Source organism: Triturus cristatus, chromosome 9 (genome assembly GCF_964204655.1).
Source record: "Triturus cristatus chromosome 9, aTriCri1.1, whole genome shotgun sequence".
Taxonomy (NCBI): Eukaryota; Metazoa; Chordata; class Amphibia; order Caudata; family Salamandridae; genus Triturus; species Triturus cristatus.
The window spans coordinates 24,257,901-24,275,528 of NC_140592.1; positions in this window are offsets into that span (position 1 = coordinate 24,257,901).

A 17,628-nucleotide genomic window follows, 5' to 3' on the forward strand; every position below is an offset into this window, starting at 1 on the left:
TCAGCAGCAAATCGCATCCCACAGTGCTTTCACAATCTGGGCACACTTTACAATTCTGTTGATATTGTATTTGGTGGTTTGTCATATTGTAAGTCAGTGGATAGTAACTGGCAGGGTTGGAGTAGACTAATGTATTCCTCTGTGATTGATTTTATTGGATAGTGGCCATCTAGATGGTGTTATGAATTAGGGTGGAGCAGTATGTGTGGCTTTGATGCCGTATTATGTGTTTGCGGGTGATGTAGATGAGGCAGAAAAACATGAAATGGATATACCTCTCAGAAGGCGAACACTTCGGCAACTAACGCTTAACCAAGTATGTGACTGGAGGCATGTTGTGTGCGTGATGATGACAGCAGCTGTGTCTTATATGTACCATCACTGTAGGGTATGACCTGGCTGTACCATTGAGGAGGCACATGTGTTGCCACCCCGATGGCTTAGAGCTGTGTGGTGCTCTAGATGGTGAGTGTGGCTTAACTATAGGCCTGATCACGTTGGTGTGCTTGCAAACTTGTGTATGTGTGCCTTCTACCGAATGCTCATCTAGGTGGCTGAAGATACGTGTGCCAGATTACCCCTATGTTTTTGTGTAACTGATCATCGAATATGCACAGGATGGTTTATCTCGGCCTGAATGCCTACGTCACAGATTGTGCCTGTATGCCTGGCATTTTGTAGCATACCTGGGTACTTAACACAAGTGTTCACGTGCATATCTCTGTGTAACTATACGTTGAGATGTGTGTCTGGAAATGTTTGTCTAGCATTTGTGTATAAATGCGTCAGTTTATCCCTGCAGTTGCACGTGTGTTTGTGTGTAACTGTGTGTTTGAATGTGTGCTTCTGTTTACCCGTGTGTCTCTGTCGATCTGTGTGCCGAACCCCTCGCACCGCACCATTGCCCCACCCCCTTGCTGGCCTGTAGGTGAAGGTTGCACCCCTTAACCCAGATTAACAGGTGTGAGGCATGAGGAGCTCTGGGCCCGGTGTGAATGAACTCTGTGCAAGGCAGAGAGCAAGAGACAACAGTCATAAAGATTGCACCGATAACCGCCGGTGCTCAGCGCGCGCTCCTCCGTCACAACTGGGTCATCTCTCAAGCAGCAGAGGCGCGTCACTGACCCCGGCATAGGGAAGGTGCGCGTGCTCGTCCTGTGCTGCTAATAGACTGCTGTGACCAGGGCCGGACTGGGTACCAAAACCGGCCCTGTCAAAGTGCTCGGCCGCCCCCTCCCCATATGGAATTCGGAAAAAAATTGCATCAATATAACAGAATATTTAAAAAAATAAAGGAATGAACCAAAAGCTAGTCACAGCAGCCCTGTCACTGAAGTGGACTCCTTTTCAGTTGGCTGTGCACATATGCACATCAAACGTTGCCTCTGCAAAACATACTTGCGTGAACAAGGCAGCATCGCCTATATACAATTAATCAGGATTTGTAAAGCGAAACTGTTTTACTGGTGATAGTCTCCAGGCACTGTGGGATCGATCATGCTGCCTGTACCTATTGGTTAAACACCCATGTCTTGAGGTTGACTATATAAAAGTGAACTTAGGATGCTAGTTATGACCACTATGCTTCCGAAAACAATTTCACCTGTTGACATGAGCCCTACCTGTCCGTCGCCGCTCTGACTGGGCCGGGTTAGGCGGTACCGCAGGTCCTCCGGGTCACGTGGCCGCTGTGAGGAGTCCAGTTCGGGCAGCCCCCTCGAGGGTGAAGACGGGTAGTCATGAGGGGGACGGTGCCCGGGGGAGAAGGAGCGGCGACGGGGACTCCCTGGGTGATAGCGATAAGGGGAGCGGGAACGAAGAGGGGACAGGTTCCCTGGGCTGTGCAGGGGATAGGCATACGGGCTACTTGGAGAACGGGGTCGGTCACCAAAGGGAGAGCGCAGCCGTAGACTAAGGGGCGAGAGGTCCCGGGAACCGTGGGGCACGTAAGGGCGCAGCGGAAGCGGGGGCAGAGGGGAGCTTGAGCGCAAGCCACGGTAACCTAGCGGTGAGCGGGACCTGAGGGCACGGGAGGAGCGGGACCTGGGGCTACGAGACCTGGGCCTGTGGTCATGGGGGCCGTAAGTGGGTCGTGACCGGTGGGAGTAGCGAGGCCGGGAGCCAGGTAGACTACCGGGGGAGCGGGGCCAGGAGCCACGGGAACGAGGCGGCGAGCGACGGAAATTATGTGGGGAGCGAGGCCGGGAACTATAGTGCCTATGAGGGGATCGAGGCCGGGAATCATAAGGGGAGCGGGGCCGTGAGCGGCGAGTAGCAAAAGGGGAGCTGGGCCGGGAACTACGGGGCCTATCGGAGGACAAGGAACGGGGCCGTGAGCCGTTAACTGAGCGGGGGCCGTGCCGGGAGCCACGATGACCATGAGGCGAACGTGACAGCTTATCCCGCGGCCTCTCCATGGCCGGGCTCTGTTGACACGAACCTCCGGAAGGAGGAGTGTGACTGAGCCGCTGTGTCAACAACCAACATGAACCCCGACTGAGCTGTCGCCGTGCGCACGTCTCTCACCTCCGGGACCCAGGCTCCCCTAGTCAACGGCACCGGCCATCTTGAAAGGACTTTCTCCCACTTCCATCCATGCATCGGTATATCCAACCAAGCGAAACGCCCAACCAAGCGAAACGCGTGCCATGTTTCTAAAAAATATAGTTATGATTTCTTTTTTGGTCAATTTTTACATTTATTGTTTTTTTAAGCATAGAAATACAGTATGAACAGGCAGTCGATCTTATCCGTGGCACCATATCGTTAAAAGATAATTATCAATTATCCAGAGCAGCAGAGCAGACCAGAGCAGCAGCCTAACCCCGCCGCCTTTCTCCGAGGCGAAGCAGAAAATGCCTCAGAGAAATGCCACGTCCTTTTCGGATTTGGGGGCGTGTTTTGCTGTTGTCTCCTCCCTGAGACTTCTCGCAAAAAACACGCCCCCTGATCCGAAAAGGACGGGGCTTCAACGGAGTGACTGGACCTCTTCTCCAGTGGCTGGCCAGCATTTAAGAGGCCAGCCAATGGAGAACAGGAGAGAAGAGGGGCGGGTGCAAGCCCCTCTTCTCAAAGTCATTAAATCTCGGAGCGAGACTGCGCAAGCGCAGCCTTCGCAGCCGAGACCTAAAAACAGCTGCACGGCACGCACTGCGCGCTGGCTCAGTGTAATATTTTCATCTGAAACCGATGATTGCGGGAATTTTCCTAACACTGACATCTCTCAGAGATGTTCAGCAGGAACAGCGTGCTTCGCCCAGCTTGCGGGTTGTAGGTGTGATGTCATTATTTCGGACTGGTCAGTGTGAAGCGGAAGAACACCCGAATAACAATTTACCGAAATGTAACGTAAAGAAAGACGTGCGAAAATCGCGGCCGCGCGTTTCACTGCTGAAAGGGGCATTGCATGTAACCTACGCATACAATCTAAATCCTAGCTCGAGCGGTAGAGAAGAGAATTGCGTCATCTTGAGGTTGGAATGAGCTCAGTGGGTTGCGCACGTGTGCAACGGTCTGAGTACCGCCCGCGCAGGTCACAAGTTCCAACCACCGCAGGGTTGGCTCAGCCTGTTTTTTCTCCCAGGGTGAACATTTGAGGAAACAAAATTTAAAGAGTGATAGCGTGGACTTCGTGTTCCAGGCTGGGACACATCCCTGTGTGCACATCAGGCCCATAGTGGATGGGTGTGAAAGGTCTGAACTTTGCAGGGGGGTAGGGGGGTCTGAGCAACGCCGGATTAACAAACGCTTCCGTCCAAGCGAGTGCTGGAACCTGCCGTAAACCCGGATATCTGGCCCGTGATCCAGGGGTATTTCGTCTTTAGTGGTTCTCCACACGTGGGGCGCTTCGCAGAGGTCTGCCGAATTTCCGCCCCTCGGTCGCGGGGCATTAAGACAACGAGAGCAGTGTCTGCCTTTTCATGAGGTTTGGGAGTGGGTAGCTGCTGGACAGGGTGTAGAGATGCGCTCCCCTCCACCCACCTATGACAGGATTAATCACCCTAAACTGCAGTTGTCAATCGTGCACAGGTGCAGTGGCACAGCAGTGAGCAGGGTCCCCTGCACTACAATTAGCCCTGGCCTGTCCAGCTAAACAGGGGGGGCCCTTCCCTGCCAGCTTAGGGCTGTTACCCGCCCTTCCCTGCCTGCATGGGGCTGTTACCCGCCCTTCCCTGCCTGCATAGGGTTGTCACCCGCCCTTCCCTGCCTGCATAGGGCTGTCACCTCGGCTCACGTTTCCGGGGCCCCTTCTCTGCCTGCATTCTGACTGCTTTAAGCCTGTCCCATTGGCTACTGTTGCCGGGCCCCTTCCCTGGCTGCTTTAAGCCTGTCCCATTGGCTACCGTTGCCGGGGCCCCTTTCCTGGCTGCTTTAAGCCTGTCACATTTGGCTACTGTTGCTGGGGCCCCTTGCCTGCCTGCATAGGGCTGTCACCTCGTCCACTCTGATCGGCTAGACAGAGAGTGCGAGGAGCCAGAGGCCCGAGAGCGAGGCCCGGTAATACCCTCCTAACTTGACAGGCTCGTTTTGCATTTTCTATTTACGGGGGTTCCTGAATGTTACTGTGTTTGTACAAGAGAGAGGCAGGCGCTCCAGCCCCAGCGAGACAAGGAGAAAGAAAGTGAGCGCTCGAGAGACAGACTGCACAGTAAAGTCGAGACAGCAAGAGAGAAGGAGTGTTAGTGGGCGGATGGAGAGACTGAGTGGACGGGTGGATTCATGGATCTTTTGGAAGGGGGTGGTAGGTGGACGGATACGTCAGTGAGTGGGTGGCTTGGCAGATGTCTGTGGGACTCCCATGAGGTGAATCATACGGATAAGAATGAGGCACCGACAGAAGGTGGGGTGCTCATGAGAGGGTAGCAATGGAGAGGCGAGGTGACGGAAAGCGGGGCACTGGGCGAACCGAGAAAGAAGAGATATGTTCTACATGCACCAAGGGCTGTCTCTACCCGTATGTGCGGGTCACTGACTTCTGACCCCCCCACACTAATCAACGCCGCCTTAAAAGTCACGGCGCTGACCGACACACTCACACCCGCAGTGATGGGTGAATGCCCCGAGTCAAAGCAGAGACATACGGAGACATACAGGCGAACCCAGCGCCTTGGCTGCGCCCACAATCTAGGCTGATCTTGGGGCCTAGCTACCCCACCCACATGCCAATAATGATAAACAAAAAAGACACGGACTAAAAAGCCTCCGTTACAATCAAAACACACCGTTTACCATAATCAGTGACGCAAAATGACGCACACCAATAGAAATTACGGGCGGAGCCGAAACTCAGCGTCTAAAAGTATATTGATTCCAAGAAGCCCTCGCAGAGCGAGCAGCGCAATCTTACAGTGCCAGACGAGACCTAAAAAGGGCACTTTCTTACAGTGCCTGGATACAATCAGCATTGGCCAAGCCTGCCCTCTGAGGCTCTGGTAGCCTTGGAGTTGAAGTACGACTGGACAGGCATTTGTCTAGAATGGCATAGTGGCTGAAAACGTATGGCCTAGAATGTGTCTCCAAGGGATCACCAGTGGTTGAAAATAATTCAACCATTTCTTCCAACATTAGATGTACTAAGTAGGACGGGTTCACCCAGATGTGGGTCCCATGCTCACTGTGCTGCAGGACTCAAGCTATGCCTCATGGACAACACCTAAATAGGCCAAAACGTGGCAGACGTTGCTTGCGTTCCCATCAAGAGGGAACCTGGCCTGAGAAGTTAGGCTGCAAAGTTCCAATTGTAGCATGACCAAAACTGAAAGTAGATGGTTGGCCTCTGTCTACACTGGCATTGTGGGCAAACGCCCCCACCCCCTCCCCCCAAATTGGAATGTGGCCCTGAGCGTTCACCAGTGCCTGAGATTAATTCCAGAAGACCCGCCTCTGCTTCTTGATGTTCAACATTGCACTGTCAGTTCTTTTTTCCACACCCTGGGGACAGCTGGTCATTAATGGCCAGTTCTAAAGAGATGCATAAACATTTACTGATGGTGCCTCATACCTTGGGTACCACTGCAATGCTTAGAACTGCCAAAGTCTATTATCTGGGTCTTAACTATCAAGAGGAAAGAAAGCTGAGCGGTCCTGGCTTACTCAAGAAGGCGGTTATGGATTAGGGAAACCTATAGCATGCGAACCAGGTGCTGGCCTGTATTTACAGGATGAACCTAAGGTGAGACTCGCCAACGAAACCCCAATGGGTGGTAGCTCCTTCTGTGGCTGAGGGTCCACCCCAAGGGCTGTTCCAACAATGGTGTGTCCATGAGCTACGGATACTAAATCATGATTGTCGACCACCAAAATGAACTAAAATAAAAGCTTCCAGGCCTTGTGGAAGATTGGGCTTTCTGCGACTGCCACCGAATCCTCAACACTCGGTGCTGAGTTAGGGATACCGGAAGCAGTCTCTGAATCACAGCAGTTCACCTGGATATCACGAGAAATGCCAAAAATGCGTTTAAAACCACATACCTTTTAGAAGGTGACAGTTTCATGAGGTAGAGCTTCGAGCAGGAAGTAAATGCCCGAACCAGGCACCTGAGCGCCGGTGCTTCCAGTGGGGAATTATTACAATGACGTCAGTGTTCCCAAACAACAAGCGGCTAGGGTCAATGAATCTCAGTGTTTGCGCGTGCCTGAACCCCAACAACAAACCCATCACCCGGAAGGGAATTAAGGAGATCCACTTGGTTATGGTTTAACTGGGATCTGAAATGCTTTCAAATCAAATATAGGACACGACCAGCCTTTTTAATGTGCACGATTTTCAAGTGACCAGGTTTCTAAATAGATTTATAGTCACTGTGGTGGAGGCTGCTGGATTGGAGGATGGGGGTAGGGACTATAGAAAATGCAATCATTTTGTCCCCGTTGGGGTTAGAGAGATGCACGTTATACTCCTAAAGCCAGCATTGATGGGCACACAGAATGGGCAGCACCCGAAGGCTCTAGGGCAGGAGAGGATGGGCTATCCCACCGCTCCTCTGGGGCTGATGGAGGGGTGATGCAGAGCTCACAGTTCTCTTCCACTAGGGGATGGGGTCAGATGGCAACCCAGCCCTGGTCCTACCCCTGCACGCCACTGAGACACGGGTTCAGCTGGCCACACGAGAGACTGCGGGAGGTGGCAACAGGAATGAAGGAGCAGTGGCAGGGCAGGGGGGCGGCTCACTAAGCAGGAGTTGTCTGCCTGGGCACCTCCGTGGGCCTCTATTCCCGGTGTCACTCAGTGAGCAGTGCGCGTGCCAGTAGGTGCAGGCGCGGTGCAGGCGCGGTGCAGGTGTCACTTGCTGCAGGTGCGGTACTCATCTCAGTGCCACTCTGTGATGCAGGTGCGATGCTGGGACCACCAGGTATGGATGCAGGTGCGATGCACGCGCCAGTGTGTGCAAGTGTGTTGCTGGTGCGAGGGCTTGTAGTGCAGGAGTACTGGTGACAGGGGGCACAGCGTGACTCTGCTCGCAGTGGGTGCAGGGGAGTGTTGGGTCTTGGTGTGGTGGTGTTCCAAGGGGGTGCAAGCGGACGTGGCATGCTGCCAGCGGGGGCCGCTGTGCTGCTGGTGCCAGTGGGTGAGGGTGCAATAGTGTAGTGGAGGAGTGTGGCTCAATGGTTAGCGCGGCAGACCCTGAAGCAGAGTTCTGGCCAGGGACCAGGGTTCGATTCCCGCCTCGGCGGGGCTCGGGCTCAATTTCCTCGGACCTGTCTATTCTCGCCTCGGTGCCTATTCTAATCACGGGCCCCACGCTGCAACTCTGGGCAATAGCTTGCTTAGCCTCCACACCGGCCCCAACAGCGCTAAGGATGCCTGGCTTCACCCTGGGGGTGCCCAGGAGTGGACACTTCACAGGGAAAGGAGGGGTTCCACAGCGGTATGAGTATCAGCGCCAGGAAACCGCAAAGGCGACACCGCAAGGTGGCCGTCTGGTGACAGTGCGCTCTATAAGTACCTTGACATTTACATTTACATTTTCATTTGCAATGCTGGCGCAAGTGGGTGAGGGTGCGGTCCTGATGCCACTGGGTGAGGGTGTGCTGCTGGTGCCAGTGGGCGAGGATGTGCTGCTGGTGCCAGTGGGTGAGGGTGCAATGCTGGTGCAAGTGGGTGAGGGTGCGGTCCTGATGCCACTGGGTGAGGGTGTGCTGCTGGTGCCGGTGGGCGAGGATGTGCTGCTGGTGCCAGTGGGTGAGGGACGGTGCTTGTTCCACTGAGTGAGGATGCGATGGTGATGTTACTGTGTGAGGGTGCGATGGTGATGTTACTGTGTGAGGGTGCGATGGTGATGCCACTGGGTGAGTGTGTGGTGCTGGTACCATGGGCCCAGTTGCGGTGATGGTGCTGATGGGAGCTTTTGTGGTGCTGGTGTAAATGCAAGTGCACCTGCTGGGAAGCAATAAGGCATGTTCGAGAGTAGGCACCTGCGAGAGAGAGAGAGCAGGTAAGGTGAAACAAGGCGTGACAAACAACCCCGCTGCAGGACCAAATGCCTTCAGGCTCGGCTGGGGTGGGGGCAATATGTCTAAATGCGGCCCGGCCTGCAACGCCCGGGCCCTGCCTACTCCTAAATCTGGAACGAACCCGCCTGCAGGAGCGTCTCTGTTTATATGGAGGCGTGGTTCTAGGAACCTGGGGTGGAAATATCTGGCCCTCAGGTCCCTCTGGCCCTTTGGTCCCCGGCCCCCTCCCACCGTGCGAGATGCTGCAGCACCTGTGTGCTCGGGTGACCCCCACACCCCGGACCTCACTTTCTTCTCCTAATGAAGAGAAAGTACAGCTTGGAATCCACCACACTACCCTGACATCCGAGGAATGCTGCTGCCTGCCCCGCGCCATGACAGCTGGGGAGGAAGCTGTGAGAAGGTGGCCTGATATATGCTGTCCACTAGTTCTAGTGGGCACCTTGTATCAGTCCAAACAACCCCTTATGGTGATAGGTTAAAGACAACCTTATGTGAAAGCTATCCTAGTGGTAGCTATGGAGAGCAGCCTTCAGGCTAAGTCTTGAAGGAATGTATAGCAGCTTGTTTTACCAGTCTATAATCTCTTGAATGATCAAATGAAAAGACAACCACACCAGGTATATATTCAAATATATGTATTTAAGATAAATCACACCCCTCTAGTCTCTTTATGAGACTGGAGTTCGAAGTACTTCAGTTGCAAGTGTTTAAGCATCAGTAAACGGACAAATACACGTTTGGGCCCTTGGGGCGTACCAAACCATATACTAAAATAGTGGTATAAGAACCACGACTGAGAGAGGCAAAGTGCCTATCACCTCTAGAATCACTGGGACCCTAAGGAACCACCCAAGGTAGGGATGTCGGGGACCCACGGGAGCCGTATACAGTGTGGAAACACAACCGCGATTTCCTATTACTTTCTATGGGGAATGTCGCGGTTGGAATTTTAAAGATTAGGGACACTTCAAATCGAAGTAGGACAAAACCCTTTTGGACTTAGACAGTTCTAGGGCTAGCACCCTTGAGAGTACCGGAGTACTTGAGTTACCTCACCCAGGAAAGCCGGGTGCATAGGTGTCTTTTGGTGTCGGGTCGCGTCGTCGATTCCAATGGAAGCCTGCAAATAACTGCTGCTGCCGAGAAGAGGAGAAGTGTCCGAGAGATCCAAGCCTGGATCTAGGATGTAAGGAATCTGAAACCAGAGGGGACAGAGTCTGGGTCACTTGCCAGTGACCTAGGGCAGGATGGACCAATGCCCACCGATGTCGGGTGCTTCAGGTGAGTTGTCGAGTGTTTTGACTCTTCAGCCACAAGGTCCAGGAGGCATCGACAAAGTCCATGAGCCGGATTTGAGCTGTCCCACAAAGTCTGTCAAGTGCTGCAGTGTCGGCGACCAGAAAGGACCCAACAAGCCTTGGCAACGGCAAGTCTCAGGAAATCAGAGAAAGGACTGCGGTGCAGACCAGCAAGGTCTGATGGACTCACCCAGCAAGGGTAAGTAAGCACAAGTCTGGAGCAACCAGAAAAGCACAAATAGAAGTGGAGTTGCCTTCATGGGGACCTGCTAGCCAATGGGCTAGTAATCGCGAAGGAGCCTCAAGCAGTCGCACTTGGAGCTAGCCCACGGGTCACCTGTGAAGTGGAGGCCAACAATCTTCAGTGCCGGATTTGCTCAAGGCTGGGGCTACTCGGAGCCCAAAGCACAACTTCGAGGATGACTAGGAAGGTGTTGTTGCTGCAAAAGTTCACGGTGTCCTGGGGTCACAGTTCCACGTTACCCACGATAGCCACGGGCCTCAGCTTTGCTGTGGACTCAGGGTAGCCTCGGAGAAGTCTGGAAATCCACCTCTGGTGATGCAGGGACTTTGGCGTCCGGCGGGAGCTTCAGTAATGCAGACCGGTCAGTTGCTTCTTTGGTGCCTGCCAAGCAGGCGAGTCACTCCTTGACCCCAAGGGAGATTTCTTCCATCTTCTAGTCGTGATAGAAAGTCGAAGGTCCAGGATATATGTTTCAGAGGTTCGTCCAGGGTAATCTAAAGTCCTAGGGACTGGGTTTCTATACTTATACTAAGTTTAGGGGATGGACTACCTCTAAGGCTCCACCTATGGGCCTGGGGTGGGGGTGGTTACACCCCTTCCCCTTTGTCCAGTTTCGCACCAGAGCAGGGGCTGAATGCCCCTGCAACCAGTTTGAACCGGGCTATGCACAGGGACACCTTGTGTGCCCCAGGCAGTGTCTCAAAAGCCTTCTGTGAATGCTCCCACCCTGCCCCAATACACATCTGCCTGTCTGGGGAGGTGGTTACTCCTCCCTGTGACAGGAAACCTATTATCCAGGCCACCCCTGCCGGAGCTTCCCACAGCCGCAGGAGACCCGTGACTGTGGCAGTGGCATCCATTTTGTGATGCCAGGGCTTTGAAAGGATTTAACCGGGTTAAGCCAGTGTGAACATGTCTCTCCCTCTAGAAGGGTGGAATGCGACCCCCGCCGCCAGAACTGGCAGGGGGGGGGTAGTATTCCAATGCGTTTGACACCAAACACGACATGTTTTGATGCAGCCATTCCAAAGTTGGCATTTACCGCGAGGTTATAATGCACTTAAGAGTATATGGTATGGCTGTATCACAGAACAGCCATAAGGAAGTTTTTCCAAATGCTGCAGAGGGGCTTAGCTCATGCTTGGGCACCCTCTCACATAAAACCAAGCACTCTGCCTTCAGGATTGTCAAGGCCTGCCATAGGAGTGGCTTATAGGTTTATATGTGTCTGTATAAGGTAGTGATATAGGTAGCCTATACTACAGTAAGGGGTGCAAGCACACCCTTACCCAGGTTGCAGTAGCAGACCTGTGGTGTCATTTTGGAGTGCTTTCCAGGGGTGGCATAATACATGCTGCAGCCCCTGGTAGGCTTCTGAGGTACCTATGCCCTAGGTACATAGTATACCATATACTAGGGGCTTAGAAGGCACTCCAGAATCCAATTAGATATGTACCTAATTTACATGGAAACCATTTTAGAGAGGAAGCAGCGAGGCTGTGGTCCTGATTAGCAGGGCCACAGCCAGACCTAGGTCGAAAAACAGTGAAACATCAGCAAAAAGTGGGGGTACCCATGTGAAGAGGATCCTACTCTCCTACAGAAGTGTGTGTATGTTCTGTCGTAGATACGGTGTACCTGAGGAACCCTCGCCGCCAGACCTCTCTTTACAGGAAGAAGTAGTGCATGTTCACCCTTCTTCAAGCCTTGCGTGTCCAGGAGTGTTGTCTCTTTCAGGTGGTGCTTCGTGTATTGTTGGCTGTATCAGTCTTTTGACTGAGGCCCTGGACAGAATTTATTCACAAGAAGCTCTCCTGGGGCGCCTGAGTCGTGGCTTCTAGCAACCCTTCCATTCCTGCACGTAGATTTTAATCTAGCGCTGCCCTTACACCTCAGCACTGGCCTCTGGTTGAGAAAGCACTGCTTCTGTTTCAGAACAGGGGGCAGAGAGCGCGAGAGCTGGAGCCTAAGGGCATCCCATAGCCTCACGTGCCGCAAGCATGTGCCGTTCTGGCACCGTGGCCCACGCGCAGCTCTCCCACTATCTCTCAGTGCTGACTTGCAGCCCCCTTGCAAGCACGGCAGTGAGGCCCGTGTGCGCCTCCCTAATGTTCCCGAGTACTGGCCTGCAGCACCCCATGCAACTCCAGGAATGGAATCACAAGCGCCTCTCTTATGTGCCCGAGCAGTGCCCGCACTGGCACGCACAGGCTTCTTCCCCAGCGCCCCTCTAGCTGCCCTGCAGCACAACCCCCACCCTGCTAGTCCTGCGCTCTGGCCCACTGGCAGCTTGCTCAGTTGTTGCTATGCATGCCCTGCAGCACCCTAGCTAACCCAGCACTGCCGCCCGCGTGCAGCGCCCCACTGTAGCCCCGCACTGCAGCCCACGTGCAGCGCCCCACTGTAGCTCCGCACTGCAGCCCACATGCAGCGCTCCACTGTAGCTCCGCACTGCAGCCCACGTGCAGCGCTCCACTGTAGCCCCGCACTGCAGCCCACGTGCAGCGCCCCACTGTAGCTCCTGTAACTAAGGTCCCAAAGGCGAGACCTATTGGCTATGCTCTTTTAATACAATTCGAACGGATTTGTTTGCAAGGGATTATACAACAGAACTGCATGGCAGGAGATACAATCATTTGCACAGGATAACACCATTTAGTTTGGTAGGTAGCAGTGATTAGAACTCCGGTCTCTTGTTTCCTACGTCTGTAGACGCCACATCTTATGCGGATGATCATGGATTGTACTTTCTTCAATGTCAACACACCTTTGCTTTTTGTCAGCTAGTTTAAGCAAAATCCGACTGGTTTTGGCTGATCCAAATGTTCTAAACCTCCTTCCCGTAGAGGAATCGGATCCCAATCCTCGAGTTTGTACACGCAATATATTTTCCAACGATAAGTCGTAATGGAAATCATTAACAAACGCCCCCTTGACCAGCTGACATCTAATTAGTTTTTCATTGACTTAAAAAGTCATTTTAACATAAGTGCTAAACGCTGCATCGTTGCAGAGATTACATTTATACAAAGCCAGCCCTGTCTTTACATGCTTTCAATATAGAAAAATTACATGTTTAATACTGACGCACTTGTCGGTACCGGTCGACATGGTTGCGACCCTCGAGCGAGGACCGGAGTTGGGACCCACTTTTGAATTACGTTGTATTTAATCAACACATTATTGGTTTTGTACATTTACCTGAAGTGGTGTCTTTCTATTTTTAAAGTTTTATTCGCTTTTTAGGCAAATACTTACATCAAACAGGATGACTGTATCGTACTTAAAATGCCCATAGAAAGAAATACCGCCAGTGTGCGAGGGGCACAAGAAAGAAAGGAAGTGCGGTTTCGGCGACCCTGTTATTCTGTCGTTGCTCTGCTATAAATCGGCGTCTATAATCACCTCAGGGAACGCATGAACCCCCGCCTTGCCGAGCAGCCGACCCTAAAGTGTATTTTTAAGTAGAGCAAAATTAACACTCGGGGACAGAGTTTGCATTTGAGCATACCCTGTCATTTTCTGTGGAAAAAAATATGGCGGTATGGAATTTGTGCAACTATTTTAATAAATGATTACCCTTACCTGAGCCCAAGGGGGAGGACCACCAGCAGCAGCTGAGGGGCCATCGTCACCGCAAGCAGGTTCGGTTCCCTTGATGGTTTTGAGTAGGTCTGGTGTGGTTCCGCTCGCTGTTTTCTTTTGCCAATGCCTGTGGATGTAGCGGCCCGTTGACGCGCACATTTCTTTATTAGCTCGCGTTTTCCATACTTGAAATATTAACAGCTCTCTTCTCTATTTGGGAGGCCACCACCAGTCCCTCCACTGTGGACTCCGATTACAGATTAGATTACATTTCCTCGGCTTCCCTTTCGGGTTTCACGTGAGTAACGGGACAGAAAGCGCGTCCCGGAGGCTTAGAAATACAATGCTAATGCTGTTTCCTCTCGTGCACTTACCTGGGGCTACGAGGTTGCTGGTTTGGCTGATGCTAATTCGAGTAATAATTGGCACCAAAATGGCATCTCTAAATCAGAGATTTTCAGCAGCAGCCCTGGAATCTGACAGCAGTTACTGCGCTCTTAAATTACTCGCTTAATGGAAGCCTGCCCGCCTCTGATAGAGAATGAATGTGAACACGGACTGAACAAGCATGGTCCGCTTTCACTTTCGTCCGTTGTGAAAGCTTTCTTGACTTTATGGGCCCATGTGTTTGAAACACATGGCCCCATAAAGATAAGAAAGCTTTCACGACGCACGGAAGGCAGACGAGCCCGTCCAAATGAGACGGCTCAAAAAGCCGAACAAAAACGTCACAAACACCTCTTTTCCAAAGTCTGGCCAACGTTTAGCATAAACGGTGACGCCGGCCAATGGAAAAGAGGGGCGAGGCTTAATGCCCTTTACAGAAAATACCCCAAATCATTAAACCTTGCCAGCGAGACTGCGCATGTGTGCAGCCCAAGCCAGGTGCGACCTACAAAGGATTGACTCAGAATACAAAAAACAAGAGAGTGACCCCTCAAAGCCAAGAGCCATTCTAACAAGTATTGGCATAGCCAATAGGTCTTGCTTTTGGGACCTTATAAGTATTTAGTTATGCAGCACAATATCCTTGGTGCAACAACACCAACTGTTGCATGGCTAAACACTTACAAGGTCCCAAAGGCGAGGCCTATTGGCTATGCCAATGCTTGTTTTTCAGTAGTCCTCACTGTTTCAAAGAGGGCTGCAGTCACTCTGCTTCTAAGGGGTGCCTGAAGAGTAACTTAATATTTTTACCAGGTTATTATTATATAACTAACTTAAATGCACTGTGATATTTCAACTTAGTAATTAGTTAAGATACCTTGCGAAGAAAACAAGAAAAAGCATTTCAGCGAGAGCTGCAGCAACACGGGATCTGCCGTCTCACCCAGTCCAAGGGTCAATAACATGAAGAGAACTGGTTGAAAGAATCTTTTTTCAGACATTGTGCAAACAGAGTAACACGGAGCTAATAAGTACATTTGTAAATGAGGTGCCTACCAAATAAAGGGGGAAATGTAAAGTGTCAAATAGAACTATCCAAAAACTCCTGAACTGAGCGAATTTAGGATTCCTATGTACAAATCCTACAAAAATCATGAAGGTGCACAATATTCTATACACTTTCTATCAACCTATAGAACACAAACGGTTTTCAGTTAAACTCAATTATTTAAACAGCGCTTACTACAGTGGCTAGTTAGCTTCTAAGGGGCATATCATCAAGACGATTATCACTGCTTTAGCGGACGTTTTCGGCCATAAAGGGGCGATAATCCTAATGCGGTATCAGCAAGGGCACTCTAACCGGCTTTAGCATGTGCCATCGCACATTTCACTAACACCTTGCATCTCATCGCTAATGAGATGCAAGGTAGGCGTTCCTTCCCGGAATAACTGGAGAAACGTCGCTAACAGACATTTATCCAAATATCAAGGGAATCGCTAACAAGCATAGCGATAAGAAAAGTAGCGCTAACCATGTTTATCGCTACTTTCCTTACACCTGCTTGTAATCTGACTTATCCATGTAATCCAATGGGAGGTGGATTACATGGCTAAGACCACCCTGCCCTATCAGCAAGGAATCGCCGGTCACAGTGCGATTATCGCTGGATTTCCAGCGATAATCACACTGTTTTCCAGCTAACGTTTGCATTTCTATTGCTTTGGAGATAAGCGTTGCTGATAGTACTCTATCTCCGCGATAGAAAGCAGCGATAGCCGGCGATAATTATCCTAGCACTAAGTGCGCTTAGCGCTAATTATCGCCGGCCCTTGCTGATATGCCACTAAGCAATATCAAACTATTTCAGAACAGGGGAGTCACTGGAAAGCAAAAAGCAATTTACCCAGGACTAAAACACGAGGTAAAGTATGGAATCGAGATTAGAACCACTGTCTTTTGGAACCAAGCTGTTCAACTTAACTACGAAGCCGTATCTTCTATCCAGTAATAATCTTTTATAGGACATTAAAAGACATAATTGAAGAATAAAAACCCATTGCAAATATATACTTGAACAGTGCAAATTGTTTTGATAAATATGCTGGAATGAAAGTCTGCATGACGAAATAACAGCAATGGATGTTTTCATCCTAATTAATTCAAAATCTGTAACTGAGCCATCTTGGTAGTGTGCCTAGTCTTTAACACATGCAGGGCTACCAGCTCTTCCTAAAACATAACAGAAATTAGAAAACATACTTTGCACAACTGTAGACAGCCTTCCGCTCATTGTAGAGGTCTCGAACTGGCACTCAGATGAGCATTCTGATCTCAAATGAACGTGAAAACATTTTAAACCACAAATAAGTAGGTGAACCTTACCCTGTTTGCACGACTGATCATCCGTGAATAAACTGCTTAACTGCATTTGAAATACGCATATTAGGCACACGCTGAAACGTTTGCTCCTATCCTTTGTAAAATTATGTGAACATCATTTAAAACACGTTCTTTAATTGAGCGTGTACCGTAAATGTGCAAAGTAAATAGGTCCATGCCACAAATAAAACTGACGGAGGCAGGGTATATTCGCAAACTTTGCTTTAACTTGCACTAAGAAGTTCACGAAATACTCATGTCCTGATTCGCTAAAAACTCTTATGCAAACTACACAGTGCACACTAACATGCCCCAGAGGCAAGAATTCTTAGCAGAACTAACAAAAACAGGGTGGGCTCTCAAAATGCATACACATCCTTGATTAGTACCAGGGTTTTATTGTGAAGGCGAGTATAAGGAAATGAAGCAAATGTTCCCCATTGCCAACTCCTTATCATTACATAGCACCAGGAGGCCTTCTGGTTGGTAATGCATGGCATAGCTCTGGGTGTAGTGCTGAGGAGGGCTCCCTATGGTAGATGCACTTCACAATTGGGTGCTGTGAGTACTGTATAGGAGGGAGCATGATGTACCCTAAAGTTGTGCGTGATGGCGAGGCGAGTTTCCATGTCACATCATGGCGCTACTTGGAGAGCACAGTATGGCAGTTTGTGGTGCACTGTGTGTTGGGTTCCGAACGCATAATGATCTCTTAGCCGATAGCGTGTGGAACAATGTGCTACCAACAGGGTTAGTAGTGCATAGCGATTCGTGAAGCTTTAGTGCAATGGCTGTACAAAAATGCCACCTGACTGGTAGCTTATAATATATCATGTGACTTTGTTTTGCGCACACTGGAGAGACAGAGAGGTGTGAGTGTGAGAGTGTGTGTGTGTGTTAGTTATAAAATACACATTGCGTGCCAGGCTACTGGCAGTGCGTGGAGACGTAAATGCCTCTTACAGTGAATAGTGACGTTTTCTTTGGTTCAGTACTGCTTGGTGTAGTCTGAAACCGAGCAAACCGGGTAGAAGAAACCAGTTATGGCCACTGTATAGTGTTGTTTTAGGAGCACAGAAGTGTCCCTAAAAGTGTATCCACCAACAGTGCAGATCGAAGTGACAGTCACTATGGAGGAACTCTTACCTCTTCTAGCTCCTGTCACAAGGACCATTTTCCCATCACATCTCAGCGGGGTTGCCATGCTGCTCTTGTCGGTCATGAGCCTCCACAATTAATGACAGCAGCGACCAACTCAAACTCGATCAAAGGAG